A 15,268-nucleotide genomic window follows, 5' to 3' on the forward strand; every position below is an offset into this window, starting at 1 on the left:
AAAAGAGAATAAAAATTATTAATTTGGAAAATGAACTGAGAATCATCCGTTAGAGCACTGAACAGTTATCTCCTGCCACCACCTTCAGGCAGAAGGGCTGGCCAGGTGTAAATAGTAAAGGATATAGAAACCCCGTGAGGATGCATGCACACAGTGGGGGCTTTACTTAACATCACCACCCACCCCAGTAGACCAGCACGAACATCAACTGGCCATTCACCCCAACATTCACCTACGTGACCTCGCTGGGAGCTCCCGGCCGGGCTGAAAGACGGGCATCAGCACCCACGCTCCATGGCACGGACACCCATGCAGAGAGAAGAAGCCATGCCCAGGGCTGGCGACAAAACAGAGGCAGCAGGTGACCCCAGGGCTGCATGGCTCTCAACCGAGCAGTGTCATCATGGTGGGCCGCTGCCGCGGTCCACAGAAGAGCCACCTTCCCGGGGGTGACCCGGGCCTTGGCACAGGAACTGGGTGACACCCAGGAAGCCCCTGCGGTCGCCCAGCCGAGCTCACTAAAGCCAGGGCAGATGGCTCACACTTACTCTGCTGGGTCAGCTAGCATTCTGGGCATTCCAAAAATTCCTCCAGAGCTTTTTGCTGCCCCCCTTCACCCAATCCCCCCCTTTAATGAAGGAAAAGGAGGAGGGCAGAGGGGCTGAGATGAAGGCATCTGGATAAAGGCGACACTTGGACGTCTCATCATCTCCTCCCTGCAGTTAAATCCCACAGTAACCAGGCACACCTCACCTCTCCAAGAAGGAGGTGGAATGCTGGTTGCCAAAGCTTCCCATCTCATCCAAGTCTGAGCGTGTCAAGGGAAACGGTTTTGCTTCGAGGCTGCCAGGAGGCGGGGCCAGGAGAACAGGGTCCCCACCCCGGTGCCCCCATGGGCCCCACACCCACCATCACAGCCCTGGGCACGCTGCCCTGTAACCCCTCATCTGTCCCCTCTGGGAGGGCAGGAGCTGTATCCCAGGCACCTCTGAAACCCAGGGCCCAGCCCAGGCCCTGGTACACAGTAGGTGCTTAATTAATAACAAAGATGAAAATGACCAACTATCCCAAAAGAGGACAGGGATACAATGCCCGGGAAGTTCTGAGGGGAGAGGTGGTATTTTCAGCATGGTCATGGGGAGGTGGGAGGACCCACTGCGTTGAGTTATTATCATAGGGGTTGGCAGTTTTCCAGGTGGCAGACCTGAGTTCAGATCCAGCCTCTGCCACTTCTTGCCTCAAGCTAAGAGACCTTGAGGAAGGCTTCAGGTCTCTGAGGCTCGGTTTTCTCATCTGTAAAACGGGTTAGTAATACCACCTGTCCAAGTCATTCTGAGGACTGACAGAAGACGTAGATGTAATACCTCCTTAACAAGGCAGTTGGTACACAGTAGGTCTTCAACAAAGGGTGGGATTTTTTTGTTGGTTTTTTTGGTTTTTTCCTGGGCCCTGCGTTTCAAAGGTCTGGTTTTGAGTCTTCCCAGAAGGCGCAGCAGGAATAAAAGGCTCTGGGATCTACTCATCCAGTTGCCCCTCCCCCTGTGAAAAAGGCCCAGAGCGGGAAGGGGCTTACCCAAGGACACACAGCAGAGAAGTAGGTACTCAGGGGTCCTGACTAGTGGCCCATAACTCATTCTAATATACTCTGTATTCTCTCCCATGGCCTCGGACCCCTTCTCATGCCAACCAAGTCCCTAGCAGGCAGGCAATCCATTCTAGAAACAAAGGCATGAGATTTCCAGGGCTGGGGCCTAAAATGAAAGGGAGAGACAAACTTGGGCAGCTTCCCAGGCCAAAGGGCCCTGGGAGTTCCCCAACGAGTCACTCCGCAGCCCAGCCCAGGGCACTGGGCAGGGCTTGGCAGGCACTGTGCCCACTAAGGCCCAGGCTCCATGTCTGGGCAGGCAGTGTGGCGGGAGTTCACGGAGTGACCTCGGTGTACCCAACATGCCCGCTGGCCTCCCTCTGCCGGTGGGCCCTGCACACCCTGGGCTTCCTTCCCACAGCGGTGCCTCACCACGCCTCAGGTAAACAGGATGGCACCCAGAAAGGGCTTTCTTCACTGAGGAAGCAAAACAAAAAGAAACGTCAACACAGAGCCACAGCCCTGACCTGGAGCCTTTGAAAGTGCAGCTGTATCTCCACAAAGGAGATTCACACACAAAAGGGCTGCCACTAGCTGGTAGCTCGGGGAGAGGAGGTTCACCACACCGGGACTCAGTTTCCTCATCTGTAAAATGGGAACGACACTAGCACTGAGAAAAGATTGGATATAATAATGCACAAGGAACTAGAGTATAAGAAGCAGTCCATCAACACTAATTATTATTTTGAATTACTGCTACTATGACTACTTCTGCTACTACAAACAAGGAAGATTTATATAGTGATTCATAAAGTCATTCCTTGGTATAACTTACAGACAGTTTTTAAGAATACTAAACTGATCTTTTTATGGGGCAGGGATCCCATTTTTAAAGTGCCTACTATGTGCACGGTTATCTCACCTAACCCCACAACCATCACACAGGGAAAATCCTAGAGTCTTCTTTCTGCAGATGAGGACTGAGGCTCAGAGAGGCAAAGTCACTTGCCCAGAGTCACACAGCAATGACACAGTACAGATGGGACGGAACACTAGGATTCTCTAGCTTGGCCTGCTTTACCGCCAGGGAGGCAGCAAAGGAGGGATTGAAGGCACATGGGCTGAGTCAGGCTGCAAGGATCAGCATTCCCCCTTCCTAGTAGAGGCCCTGGGCATGGGGCTCCCTCTCTGAGCCTCAGTTTTCTCATCTGTAAAATGGGGACATAAGAATCAAATAGGGCTTCCCTGGTGGCGCAGGGGTTGAGAGTCCGCCTGCCGATGCAGGGGACACGGGTTCGTGCCCCGGTCCGGGAAGATCCCACATGACGCGGAGCGGCTGGGCCTGTGAGCCATGGCCGCTGAGCCTGCGCATCCGGAGCCTGTGCTCCGCAACGGGAGAGGCCACAAGGGTGAGAGGCCCGCGTACCGCAAAAAAAAAAAAAAAGAATCAAATAAAACAATGATGAGCACAGTGCCTGGGACAGAATGAAAACTCCCTACTTATTATTTTTATTTTACTCTAAATAACATTTAGCGTTCTCAAAAGCCAGGTCTCAGCAGATGGAGGACCAGCAGACTCAGTCATCTCCCCAAACTTCTGAAGGCACAGGAGCCAAGGCAGACCATCAGGTACACACAGGTCAAAGGCTGCCCTCTCTTACCTTCAGTGACACCTTGGCCCATCTGAGACTCACTTCACCGATGGGGAAATGCCCAGAGAGGTGAAGTGACCTACACAGGGTCACACAGGTATCCCATGCTGGCGCTACCCAACTTTTCTCCAAAAATCCAGCCCTGACATCAAGCAGATCCCATTTTCCCCATGGCCAGCACGGGATTTGCCAAGCGATAGCTACAGGATAAATTTTCATTGAATGAAGGAGTAAGTGTGACTTCTAACCCTGCACCTAGCTCAGGTGGCCTCCAGCCGATACTCATAACCAGGGGCTCCCTGAAACCTGCTGATTGTTTCCACAATGGGAAGGTGTGAATATTCCTTAAACTCAGAGCATCCAAGACCCCTCCCTGGCCGGAAGGGGGCTGAGTGGATAGTCAAGGCTCGCCTTGGGGACAGAACGTCATGTAAACAGTGATCCATTAACTGACAGCCCTCCAGCTACAGCAGAAGGGGAAAAACACTTGCTGGGAAGCAGGGGTCCTAAGTCACTCCTTTCCCCAGGACCCTGGTGCTCCAAGGACCAGAAGCAACCTCACAGACCTTCATACATAATAATGATACTAGTAATAATGACAATAGTATTATTGTAAAAATGACACATGTAGGGACTTCCCTGGTGGTGCAGTGGTTAAGAATTCGTCTGCCAATGCAGGGGACACGGGTTCGAGTCCTGGTCTGAGAAGATCCCACATGCCTCAGAGCAACTAAGCCTGTGCACCACAACTACTGAGCCTGAGCTCTAGAGCCCACGAGCCACAACTACTGAGCCTGCATGCCACAACTACTGAAGCCTGCGTGCCTAGAGCCCGTGCTCTGCAAAAGAGAAGCCACTGCAATGAGAAGCCCGCACGCCGCAATGAAGAGTAGCCTCCACTCGCCGCAACTAGAGAAAGCCCGTGTGCAGCAACGAAGACCCACGCAGCCAAAAAAAAATTAATTAATTAATTTTAAAAAATGACACATGTACATTCATTATAGGGCACTATGTATTAACTCATTTAATGCTCATCCACCTCAGGAGGCAGGCACCATTGTTACTCCCATTTTACAGAAGAGTAAACTGAGGCACAGAGAGACCAACTGTCTTGCCTAAGGTCACACAGTTGGAAAGTAGTGGAGGTGGGGTCTGAACACAGGCAGTCCGGATCCAGAGTCTCTGCATTATTCCCAAGGGAGGTTGGGAATATCTAATTCTATAACCAATTCTGCAGAACCGATATCCAGTTTTGCAGAACTCCTCACTCCACCCTAATTAGGAACCCCCACCCCCATCCCAGCTCCGCAGTCACAGGACCATTTATTTGTCATCTACTTCATGCCAAGTGTTTCACAGTCCTTCTTGCTAATGGTCATAAGCACCCTGTGTCCATTTTACAAACAGGAAAACTGAGGTTCCGAGAGGTGATGAGACTGGTTGAGGGTCACGAGGACCATAAGGAGCAGAGCTGGGATTTGAAGCCGGATTGATCACCTCCACAGCCTCCCCTTGGCCTCACTGGGATCTCCCAGTCCACTGGCTACAGGTACCAGAGCCTGAGGAACAAAGTCCAGAGCAAAAACCATCATCAAGACGATTATCCCTCACCTTCGCACCTCATGTCACAGAAAGCACCTCCTTATCCAATACTGTTTCAAGCTTCACAGCAGCTCTGCCAGAGAAGACGCATTATTCCCATTTTCCAGATGAGGAAACTGAGGCTCAGAGAGGTGAACTTCCTGTTCTGGGAGTTCTCACAAACCAGGTCTCCTTACCCAGACCCCTGCTCTGATGTGTCCCCCACAAATCATGAGCCACGATGCTCACTGCCACCGCTGGGCGGACCCTCCACCTTGGCAAGGACCTCCCTGACCCATGTGGCAGGCTGTATTCCTGCTCAGAAGATATATACTAGCTCCCTCTCAGCCTCCATGAGAGGATCATACTTCCATCTCATTGATATTGAGTTTGGCCATGTGACTTGCTTTGGCCAAGAGAATGAGGGCAGAAATGACACCTTCCCAGTTCCAAGGGGAGGCTTTCAGAGGCTCTGCAGGTTCCCAGAGAGCTCCTGAGCATCTGTTGTCCACCACAGAAGAGCACGTCCTGGCTGGCTGCTGCCTGTCAGCCTGGGTACCAAGATGAAGATACACAGGGCAGACGGGAACCCAAACCAAAGCCTGGAATCCAGCCTCCCTGCCAAGCCCAGGCAAGGTCAGCCAAGCCATCTGATGACCCCCAAGTACGAAACAAATGTTTGCTGTTAAAAGTCACTGCAGGGACTTCCCTGGTGGCACAGTGGTTAAGAATCCGCCTGCCAATGCAGGGGACATGGGTTCGAGCCCTGGTCCAGGAAGATCCCACATGCGCGGAGCAACTAAGCCCATGCGCCACAACTACTGAGCCTGCACTTTAGAGCCCGCGAGCCACAACTACTGAGCCCGTGTGCCACAGCTACTGAAGCCCACATGCCTAGAGCCTGTGCTCCGCAACAAGAGAAGCCACCACAATGAGAAGCCCGTGCACCACGATGAAGAATAGCCCCACTCACCGCAACTAGAGAAAGCCCATGCACAGCAACAAAGACCCAATGCAGACAAAAAAAAAAAAAAATCACTGTGATTTGGGAGATGTTTGTTACACAGTATTATCAGGTAGAAACCTGACTGACACAAAGGACTATGTGTTTCCAGCCTTGGAAGGAGTAGGAAAGGTACAGCCACTCTGGAGGGAAACTGAGCAGGTGAGATCAACATTCTAAACACCCTTTATCCCAACTGTTCCCCATCTTGGAATGTGCCCTCCCATCGACTACAACAAGTAGGCAAAGACACATGAGCAGGGATGTCACCGTGACACTGTGTGTTATAGCAAGAAAACAAACCACTCAATGCTCACCAGCAGGGCATGTGCTCAATAACTAATAGCACCTTCATGCATTGAAGTATTGTTCAGTTTTTTAAAAGAGTGCAGTAAGTCAACACAGTCTAAAATGGGGCCACATCTATTTTTAATTTCTGCGTGAAATTCTTTGCCTTATGATTGTTGTTGTTCAAAGCATATGTCCACATATACTGATTCATTTCTTTATTCCACAACTGTTTACTAAGGAAACAGCAGTGAAGACAAATAGGGTTTCTGCCTTCTTGGAGCGTCATCTAGAGGGGGAGGAAGCAATACCACCTCCACTACAACCACCACAAGGAACAAGAAGCAACACATACCGAGCACTGACCATGTGCCAGTCCCTTTTCATTTCCTCCTCACAGCAACCCTCAGAGGTAAGACCCGTTATTATCTCCATTTACTGATGAGGAAACTGCGGCTCAGAGAGGTTAAGTCACCTGCCCAAGGTCACACAGACAATAAGTGGCAGAACCAAGATGCAATTCTTTCCATCTGGTTCCAGAGTGGACCAAAAAAACCCCAAAAAACAACTTAAGATAGCAGAGTGTGATAAGGGCTTGGAAAGAAGTAAACAGAGCATATGTATGTGGAAAGTTTCTGGAGGGTTGAGGGAAACTGCTGACTGCATTATCTCTGAGGAATGGGATTGGGGGTCTTGGGTGGGATTTTACTTTTCACTTAACGTAAATTCATTTTGCCATTTTTGAAGTGTTTGGTATGTTACATGTTATTTTACAATAATATATATATTATATGTTATTATTATACTGTGTGTGTGTGTGTGTGTGTGTGTATGTGTATCTCTTCTGACTCAGTGATGTAAATATCCAAAGATCAGCCTTTGGGGATGTATTTTATACTCTCAGTGGAGACAAGGCTATACAACATTTCAAAGGTCACTCAACTGAGCAATTAGCAAATGTGGCGATACTACTTCTCAGAAGTCAATCCATAATCATTTCCATATTTATCTCAATTTGCCTTCCCCCTCCCTTCCTCCCATCCAATTGACCAGATTTCTGTGGACTGAATTCCTAAGGGCAGAGGCTCTTTTGAATTGCCCATAGAAGATGCTCAATAAAATATCCATCACACTGAAAGAAAAAAAAATTTGTGTGTGCATGTGTGTGTATCTCTCAATTCAAAGTTTGTTAGCTTCTTTGTAAATGACAGGAGTTTCGGTAGTGGTCTTGGGCAGAAGGACCCCTCAAAGCCTCAGTTTTATAAACTGCAGAATCAAGGGTCCCCAAAACAGGCATCACCTGTGTTTGTTGTGAAGAATTAAAAAAGAACAAAAGAGCTTCGCCCAGAACCCAGCACATGTAAAGGGTTCAGTGAAAAGCAGTTGCTCTGATGTGTTATGTGCTTTCTCTACATTCTCTCCAATCCTCCCATTTTACAAAGGAAGAAATTGAGGTCCCAGGAGGGGAATGGCTTGTCTGGGGTCACACTCCTATAATCTGGATGGGTGAGTGGGGGAAGAAATGTGAAACTCCTGGACAGAGATTCCCCCGCCCTCCTCTCGATCCCAAACCTGCCAAAGCCTTCCTGTTTGGGTATTTAGGGAGTGGCAGGGGGTGTAAAGAGAATTTTTGTTGCCAATGGTCTAACTTTTATTTCTTCAGCACACCCTGTATTCTGGGTATACCAATGAGCACACAGTTCTCCTAATGGCCCTGCCTTTGCCTGTCCTGCTCCTGCTGCCTGCAATGTCCTCATCCTTGCCCTCTCCTCCTTTAAGACTCAGCTCAAGTGTCACCCGTGGTCGCCCAACGTCCCCCCCGCCCCCCCACTAAACACACCAGGTTGGAAGAGGCAAGCACCACCTGCCTGAAACACTATATATATAGTGTGTGTGTGTATATATATATATATATATATATATAATGACATGCCGTGATGACATCTATTATAATAATCATACCCACTACTTAGTGGGCACAGACCAGTGTGGACACTACGCCTGGTAATGTCCATGCACTGCTTCTCTCAACTTGTATAACAACCCTTTGAGGAAGGGGAGTATCCTATCACGAGCCCATTTTACAGATGAGGACACTGAGTCTCAAACCAAATACCATGGCCTCAGACCACAGCCAGGAAGGGGCAGCGCCAGGGTTTGCCCCCAAGTCTCCCTGGCCGACTCCCTCCTTTCTATCCCTGCCTCCTCCTGGAAGCCTCCCTGGGTTTACCCCTGCTGCACCCTGACCCAACCTCACCAACATTTGTGGCTTCTCTATTCAACTTCCTTAACTCCAAACATCCTGGATTTGCAAGCTGGAAGCAAGTTCAAACCCCTGCTCTGCCACTGGCAGCTGACAAAGACCTCACCACCACAACACTGAGTCCTGAATCTGTAAAATGGGAATGACGAGCCCCACCCCCTCACACAGGAAGATGGTGAGGGTTCCAAGGTAAAGTCCCCTCAGATGTTTATGACCCTCCCAGGGCAGGTGACAACAGATGCTCAGGAAGGTTTGCTGACTTGAATGAAAATACTGACACTTAAAATATTCAGGCCACCTCCACTGGGGGTTTCCTTCTCCAGATTGACTGCCATGCCTCCAGGAAGGGGTCTTCAACCGCGTGGCTCTTGAAACACAACACTGACCACTGTCTCTATCCAAGTTCAGTTCCGTCATCACCTCTCACCTGGATTTTTCGAGCAGTCCCCAGCCTCCTGGCACACCATCTCCCATCCAGCCTCCCCAAGAGATGGGCAAGCTTCCCAAAACACACATCTGACTCCATCCCTCTCCCCCAGAGAAACTCCCACAGTGCCCCAGTGCCCCAGTATAAAGTCCAAACCCCTGGGAATGGTTGCCCTGGCCCCTGCCAGGATCTCCAGCCAACACCCTATGCTCCCTCCTCCGTCCAGGCACCCAGGCCTTTCTGTCCCCTCTTTCCAGCACATAACGCCATCCTCTACCCACAGGCACGCTCTCCAAGAAACAAACCCCCTGCCCACCATCCCCCACTCCACGTCAGAAGCCATCAGCCCCTCTTCCCATTATCACAGCTCTCTCCTTCTGGGCAACTGCCTCTTTTCACAAAGAATTTACCCCTTAAGGGTGTGCCTCCTCTTTGACATCGTGTCTTGAAATATTTGTTGAATGAATTAATTAATGAATGCACATTTAAAACATTCCTCTGGGGCTCTTTTTCTGAGATGGTCAGAGATGTATTCTGGTGATGCTGAGAGGGGAGAAAGGCTCACGGTCAGATAGTGGGCTGTTCCATTCTCCTGCCAAAGTCAGCCCTGAATAAAAGCCAGCCCCCAGGACCTCCAAGGGGGGGTGGGGCACCTCCAGACTAAGAATCTGGGGTGAGGGTTATACCCCCAACATCAAGAATCAGTACAGCTGCCTCACTGGACTGCAGGGCAAGCTGATTGCTCACAGCTAGATCGCAAGCCAGGAGGACAGATCCTATATTGCCCTGGGCCCACCATTTCTAGTGTCTGCCACATAGTAGGTGCTCAATACACACACTGGTTGACCGAATGAGCTTCTCACACGTCCAGACACTGTACTGAATGAAACCCTGCACTTCTCTAGGATAATTGCACCCTTGTCAAGCATGCAAATCCTTTAAAAAGGATTCCCCATAAAACCACCAGGACCGTGGCTAGTGGATGCACAACTCCCTCTGGAACTGTCCCAAGGATGAGACACCGGTGTCTGGGGGTGAATGCATGTTTGTCCAGGAGCTTCGATGGATTAGCAAAGGGAAAGCCGGGCCAAGGGAGAAGTCTTGTCCAAATGCCCTGGTTACTGATTAGCCAAACCCTAGAGCTTCTCTCTGCAAGGGGGATCAGAGGGGCAATTAAACCCCTTTGGAAGGAAGACTAAGTTAAATATCTGCCTAATCCTGCAGGTTAAAAAGACGCAAGTTGGGCTTCTGGAGCCTTCCTTCAGACACCTGAGGGGAAGCGGCAGGGCATGAGACAAGGGAGAGACCACAGAACGAGGGCCCACTAATATTTACAGAGCCTGTACCTGTTTCAGACCTTTTATACCTATTAATCCTGCCAGGCACCCAGACGAGGGAGGACTGTGACCCCCACCCCCACTCCATTTTGCCCCAAAGGGAGACCTGGGCTCAGAGAGGTTAAGTGTTTTGTCCAAGGTCACAAAGAAGCTGCAAAGAAAAAGCACTTTCTTTGTGCAACAGGTATAGCCCTTTCCTTTCCAAAAGGTAATGGCAGCTCCTGTCTGGAGAAAGTTCAGTCCCGCGGGTAGGAAGCCCTGGCCACCTAGGCGGCGCGCGGAGGTCACACGGCAGCCCCACTACCGACCGGCTACCGACCAGCGGAGAAGCAGGGTTTCAGGGCGCGGCGCCGCGGCTCCGTGCCGAGTGTGTGCTAGGAGGGTGTGGAAAGGTCGGGCCCGGCTCGGGGGTCAACGGGCCGCTTCCCTTCCCCTGGGTCCCGCCTGTAGCCCTAGGCAGCGCCGCCAGCGGGGTGGGGGCCACCCGAGCCTACCGGGAGCAGGGGGATTGAGCCTTAATCCCATCAGGGCGCCTCTGCCCTGAGAAGGCGCGCGGTGGGGTGCGCAGGCCCTGCAGGGAGGGCGCGTCCGGAGCCCCGGAGCCCGTGGGGCCCCGCGCGCTACTCTCTCCACCGCCCCAGGTGCCCGGAGGATCCCTTCGCCCCGGGCTCCGCCTCGATCAGCACCCCCGCTTCCCAGTGTCCACCTCCTGGGCCTCCAACCTGCACGGACGTCCGGATCCTAGCAGTTCCAGGCTGGGTACGGATCTCCAGCGATACCCCAGCTCCCGGCCACCAGATCTCCTCTCCGAATCACTCCCAAGGCTCGGACCAGTGGGGGTCAGAGGAGAGGGATAAACCAGCTCCCAGTTTCCAATCACCGTCCACAGTCACCCCCAGGCTGGGGATCGTATGGGACCCCAGGCCACCAGCGCCCGATCCACTCCTGGGATCGACTCCCAAGTCTTCAACCGGGTGGCGTGGGATCCATTGGCTGCCCAGTGAGGGATCTTCCCGCGGGATCCACTCCCAAGTCTCGAGAGACAGACCTCCCGGCTCCCAAATCGAGATGCCTCCTCCCCGCAGACCCAAAGCCCTGGGAGATCCACCGGGTCCCCACCTCTTCCCCGGCCAACTTTGTCAACTTTTCTCCCGGGGCCTCAGCCGAGCTGAAACTTGGCGGCCATCGCCGGCCGCCGCCTCCCCGGCCCCCTCGCAGACCGGGGACAGGGGGCGGATGGCTTGCCCCCATCTACCGCCGCCGCCGCTCAACCTACCCTAGAGCCGCCGCCGCCGGCCCGCCGTGCCTCCACCTGCCCGCAGTCCGTGGCACCTGCCCGCGCCGTCCGCGGCCCAGCGCAGCCTAGCCTGCTGGGGGCGGGGCCTCGGGCGTGGAAGCGCCCCCGTCGCCGTGGGAACCGTGGCCGGCGGCGCCTGCGCGGAGGGCCCCGGGGCGGAGCTGCCGGCGGACCCTTGCTCTCGGCCGGCGCCGGGGCCGGGGGACGGTGAGACAGGTCAGGGGTCACGAGTTTGCCCCGACACTCCTCCCGGAAGCGGTCCCGGCCCTCGAGCCCCGACCCCGCCGCGCCGGACTCAGAACGTTGTTCATGATCCCCGCCCGCATTCCCGGGGTCAGCCCGCGGCTCTGGCTGGGATCCCCCGCAATGGACACCGACCGGCCGCCGGGTCTGCGCCCCCAAGAGCCTAATGCAGCCCGGGAACTCAGGAGGCGCACGGTTAGAGCCTCGCCCATTGAATCTCTTGGGCTGCGGGTGACGGCTTGGGTGGGTGGGGGTGGAGGGGCGGTCTGCGCGAGGCGCTCGCGCCGCCTCGCGGCAATCAGGGGAATTGCACCCGGGACCGCACGACCAGGGGCTTGGCAGGAGGTTGTTCACTCCCGCTGGGGCGCCTACTGTATGCCACGCCTGCTGCCATTGTGTTGAGGTGGGGGTTGAGGTGTGAGGCATATAGAGAGTTTTTGGACAAGTTGAGAGAATCGAAGGAAGTTGCTCCTGAATGGGAAAATGCCTGTTTTGCTATCCTTTACTCATTTCATTCCACAGGTCTTTATTAAGCACCTGCAGTATGCTGGATGTCAGGGACCCAGTGGTGAAGCATCTGGCAATATACAGGCTCTCGTGGAGCTTACAGACATTGTAAACAATATTTGCACGAATAAATTGAATTGTATTTGTGACTCGTGCTTTCTTCCTTAGGAAGGAAATGTACGGAGAGTTAACTGAAGGATCTAAAATCATACATGAATTTATTGTACGTCAGTTAGACCTCAATAAAGTCAAAGAGAGGAAAAAGAACATCACGCTGTGTGGCTTCAGGAGAATTGGCAGGGCTCTCTCTTACCTGTCTTTCTCTCAATTTGTGTGTGTGTGTAAGAAGGCACCCCTGTTACAGGAGATACACACATCATATCTCTTGTTTCTTTTAATCTGCACTTTTGGAGTAAGTATCAGCATTTTATCGAGCAGCAGCCTGAGACTTGCCCACAGTGATGGAACCCAGAAGTGGTGAGGCAGTGGCCCCATGACGCCCATGGCTGCATTGGTTCTTCGTTGCTGCGCGCGGGCTTCTCATTGTGGTGGCTTCTCTTGTTGCAGAGCACGGGCTCTAGGTGCGCAGGCTTCAGTAGTTGTGGCACGCGGGCTCGGTAGTTGTGGCTTGCGGGCTCTAGAGCGCAGGCTCAGTAGTTGTGGTACACAGGCTTAGTTGCTCTGCGGTATGTGGGCTCTTCCCGGACCAGGGATCGAACCTGTGTCCCTTGCATTGGCAGGCGGACTCTTAACCACTGTGCCACCAGGGAAGTCCCAACGTCTTACATCTTAGAATAATCTCCTGTATCTGGATGTCTTGAGAACAGCCATCAGTAGGACCCAACTGAGTGGCTTTTAAATACGACTACCACTCCCAGGGCGGAGTCTTTGTGGTGGGGGACAGAGAATGGTTGGATTGAAAGTTAAAATGCCTCAAAATCAACCTTTAAGCAGGACTTTTGCATTACATGTATATTATATGAGCAAAGGCAAATCGTCTGCTGTCCTCTCTAGAACTTCTGGAGGCAGGGGCTTTTCTCTCTTTAGTTCACTCCTTATTCTTAGTGCCTAGAGCAGAGCTTGGTACATAGTAAGTGCTCAATAAATACTGCGCTTAATAAATATTGGGTTAAATGCATGAATGGCCAACAGCTGATAGGGTACCCTCTGCTATCTCTCCTCCATAACCTTATCAGAACTTCCTGTCTCTCCCAGGCACATCTCAATGAACCAGAACATGTGGGCTGAGGATTCTGTTGAACTGGACGTCTCTCAGCTCCCCATCCAGCTTAGTCCTCCATCTTGGCCTCTCCTCTCTATCCCAGAACTTAAGTGGGGGAAGGGAGAAGACAGTCCTTTTTCTGCCACCTGTCACAGAAACCCCAAACCCAGGTGTGTCCCCAGCCCTAGCCAGCCCACCCCCAACTCTACACCCCAAGAAATGCCCAGTGTCAGTTCTACCCACATCAAGCTTTGAGGGGAAATCCCAGATGTGCCAAACTACAACTCCCAGAGCCCTCCTGGCCCCAGAAGGGGCGGGACTTCCTGGCTCAGCCCCCACCTTAGCTGATTCTCTCTGTGTTCCTGTGTCTTCCCTCCCAGGTGAGAGGCTGCCAGCCAGCACACACCCAGAGATTACACCCTGACCAAAGAGGTGTCAGGTTGTACATTGTTTTCAGAGCCAACACCCCACCCACCACTCCCAGCCCTGGCTTTTCTCCTCCTGAGGAGAGAGGACAGTGCCACCCAGGGACTTTCCCAGAACCCCTTCTCTGCCATTGTTTGCCCCCTCTTCCAGAATGTTTGTCCTGAACTGGCAGCTCTGTCCAGTAGAGCTTTCTGCAATGACAGAGATGTTCTATATCTGCACTGTCCAACATCAGCCGCAGATGACTACTGAGCGCTTGAAATTCGGCCATTGTGTCCGAGGAGCTGAATTTTTTATTTTGTTTCATTTTAATTAACCGAAATAACCACACGTGGCTACAGCTACTGTATTGAACAGGACAGCTCTAGAACTCACACACTCCTTGGCAAAGACCATATTCACACATTTTCATTGATGTATATTTATTCATTTTGTTTCTCCCGTAATTTACCTGTTCCTTGAAGGGGAGAGCCAGTACATTCTTTGAAATGTTTTCTCTCAACACCAGGCCTTTGCCCATGCCGTGGCCTCTGTCTGGAACACTTTGCCCTCCATCATCTGTAACAACTATGTGTCCTTCAGATCTTAGTTTTAAAGTCAACTCCTCCAAGAAGCCATCCCTGATTACCATCCCTGACCCCCATGCCGAAGCTTCTGAGTCTTCTAGCCCCAACTAGACACTGATGACACTGTAGTATAATTGCCCAATTACTTCTCTGTCTCACTTTCTAGACTGTGAGCTCCTTGGGAGCAGAGACTAGCATAATACCTGAATCAGAGCTGACCCCCAATAAATATTCATGGAGTTCAACGTTGAATAAATGTTTTCACATGATACGATCCAATGCCTCATTCACAGTAGTGATACTAATGAAATCTGTAATTTATTGAGCTGTCTCATTAAACGCCACAACAATCCTATAAGAGATGCTATATTATCTCCTTTTCACAGGTAAGTGATCTGAAGCTCAGAGAGGTTAAGTAAATCATTCAAGGTTACACAGCTAGGATCACAGCCTGGGTTCCCTAGAAAACAGAGCCTGAGGCAAGATTTATAAGCTAATGCCTTATTAGGGATGAAATCCCAGCTTAACAAGAGTGAAGGAAAAGGGACTGTGAGACTGAGAAGGAGGGAGAGCAAATATAAGACGTGTCTTACTAAGTTGGCCACAGCTTTCCAAGAAAATACGGCCGGGAGTTCCACTGCTCAGGGCATCTCTGGAGAAGCCACGTGAAACATGCAGGGATAAAGGGCAAGAACTTCATCTGCTGGCTCGTCCCCTTTCCTGTCTGCCATTAGTGACCATTGGGCCCAACTGCTCCTCATGTCTGAGCTGTGTTACCTACACCTCCAGGCAGCCATGAGGGAAGCCAGTTCTACACCCAGAGCTTCACCTGAGTCTAGAAGAGGAGGCAGCAGAACCCTATTCCCAACCC

The sequence above is a fragment of the Monodon monoceros genome, unplaced genomic scaffold (assembly GCF_005190385.1).
Source record: "Monodon monoceros isolate NGI ecotype Baffin Bay Population unplaced genomic scaffold, NGI_Narwhal_1 Super_Scaffold_1, whole genome shotgun sequence".
In the NCBI taxonomy this organism is placed as follows: domain Eukaryota; kingdom Metazoa; phylum Chordata; class Mammalia; order Artiodactyla; family Monodontidae; genus Monodon; species Monodon monoceros.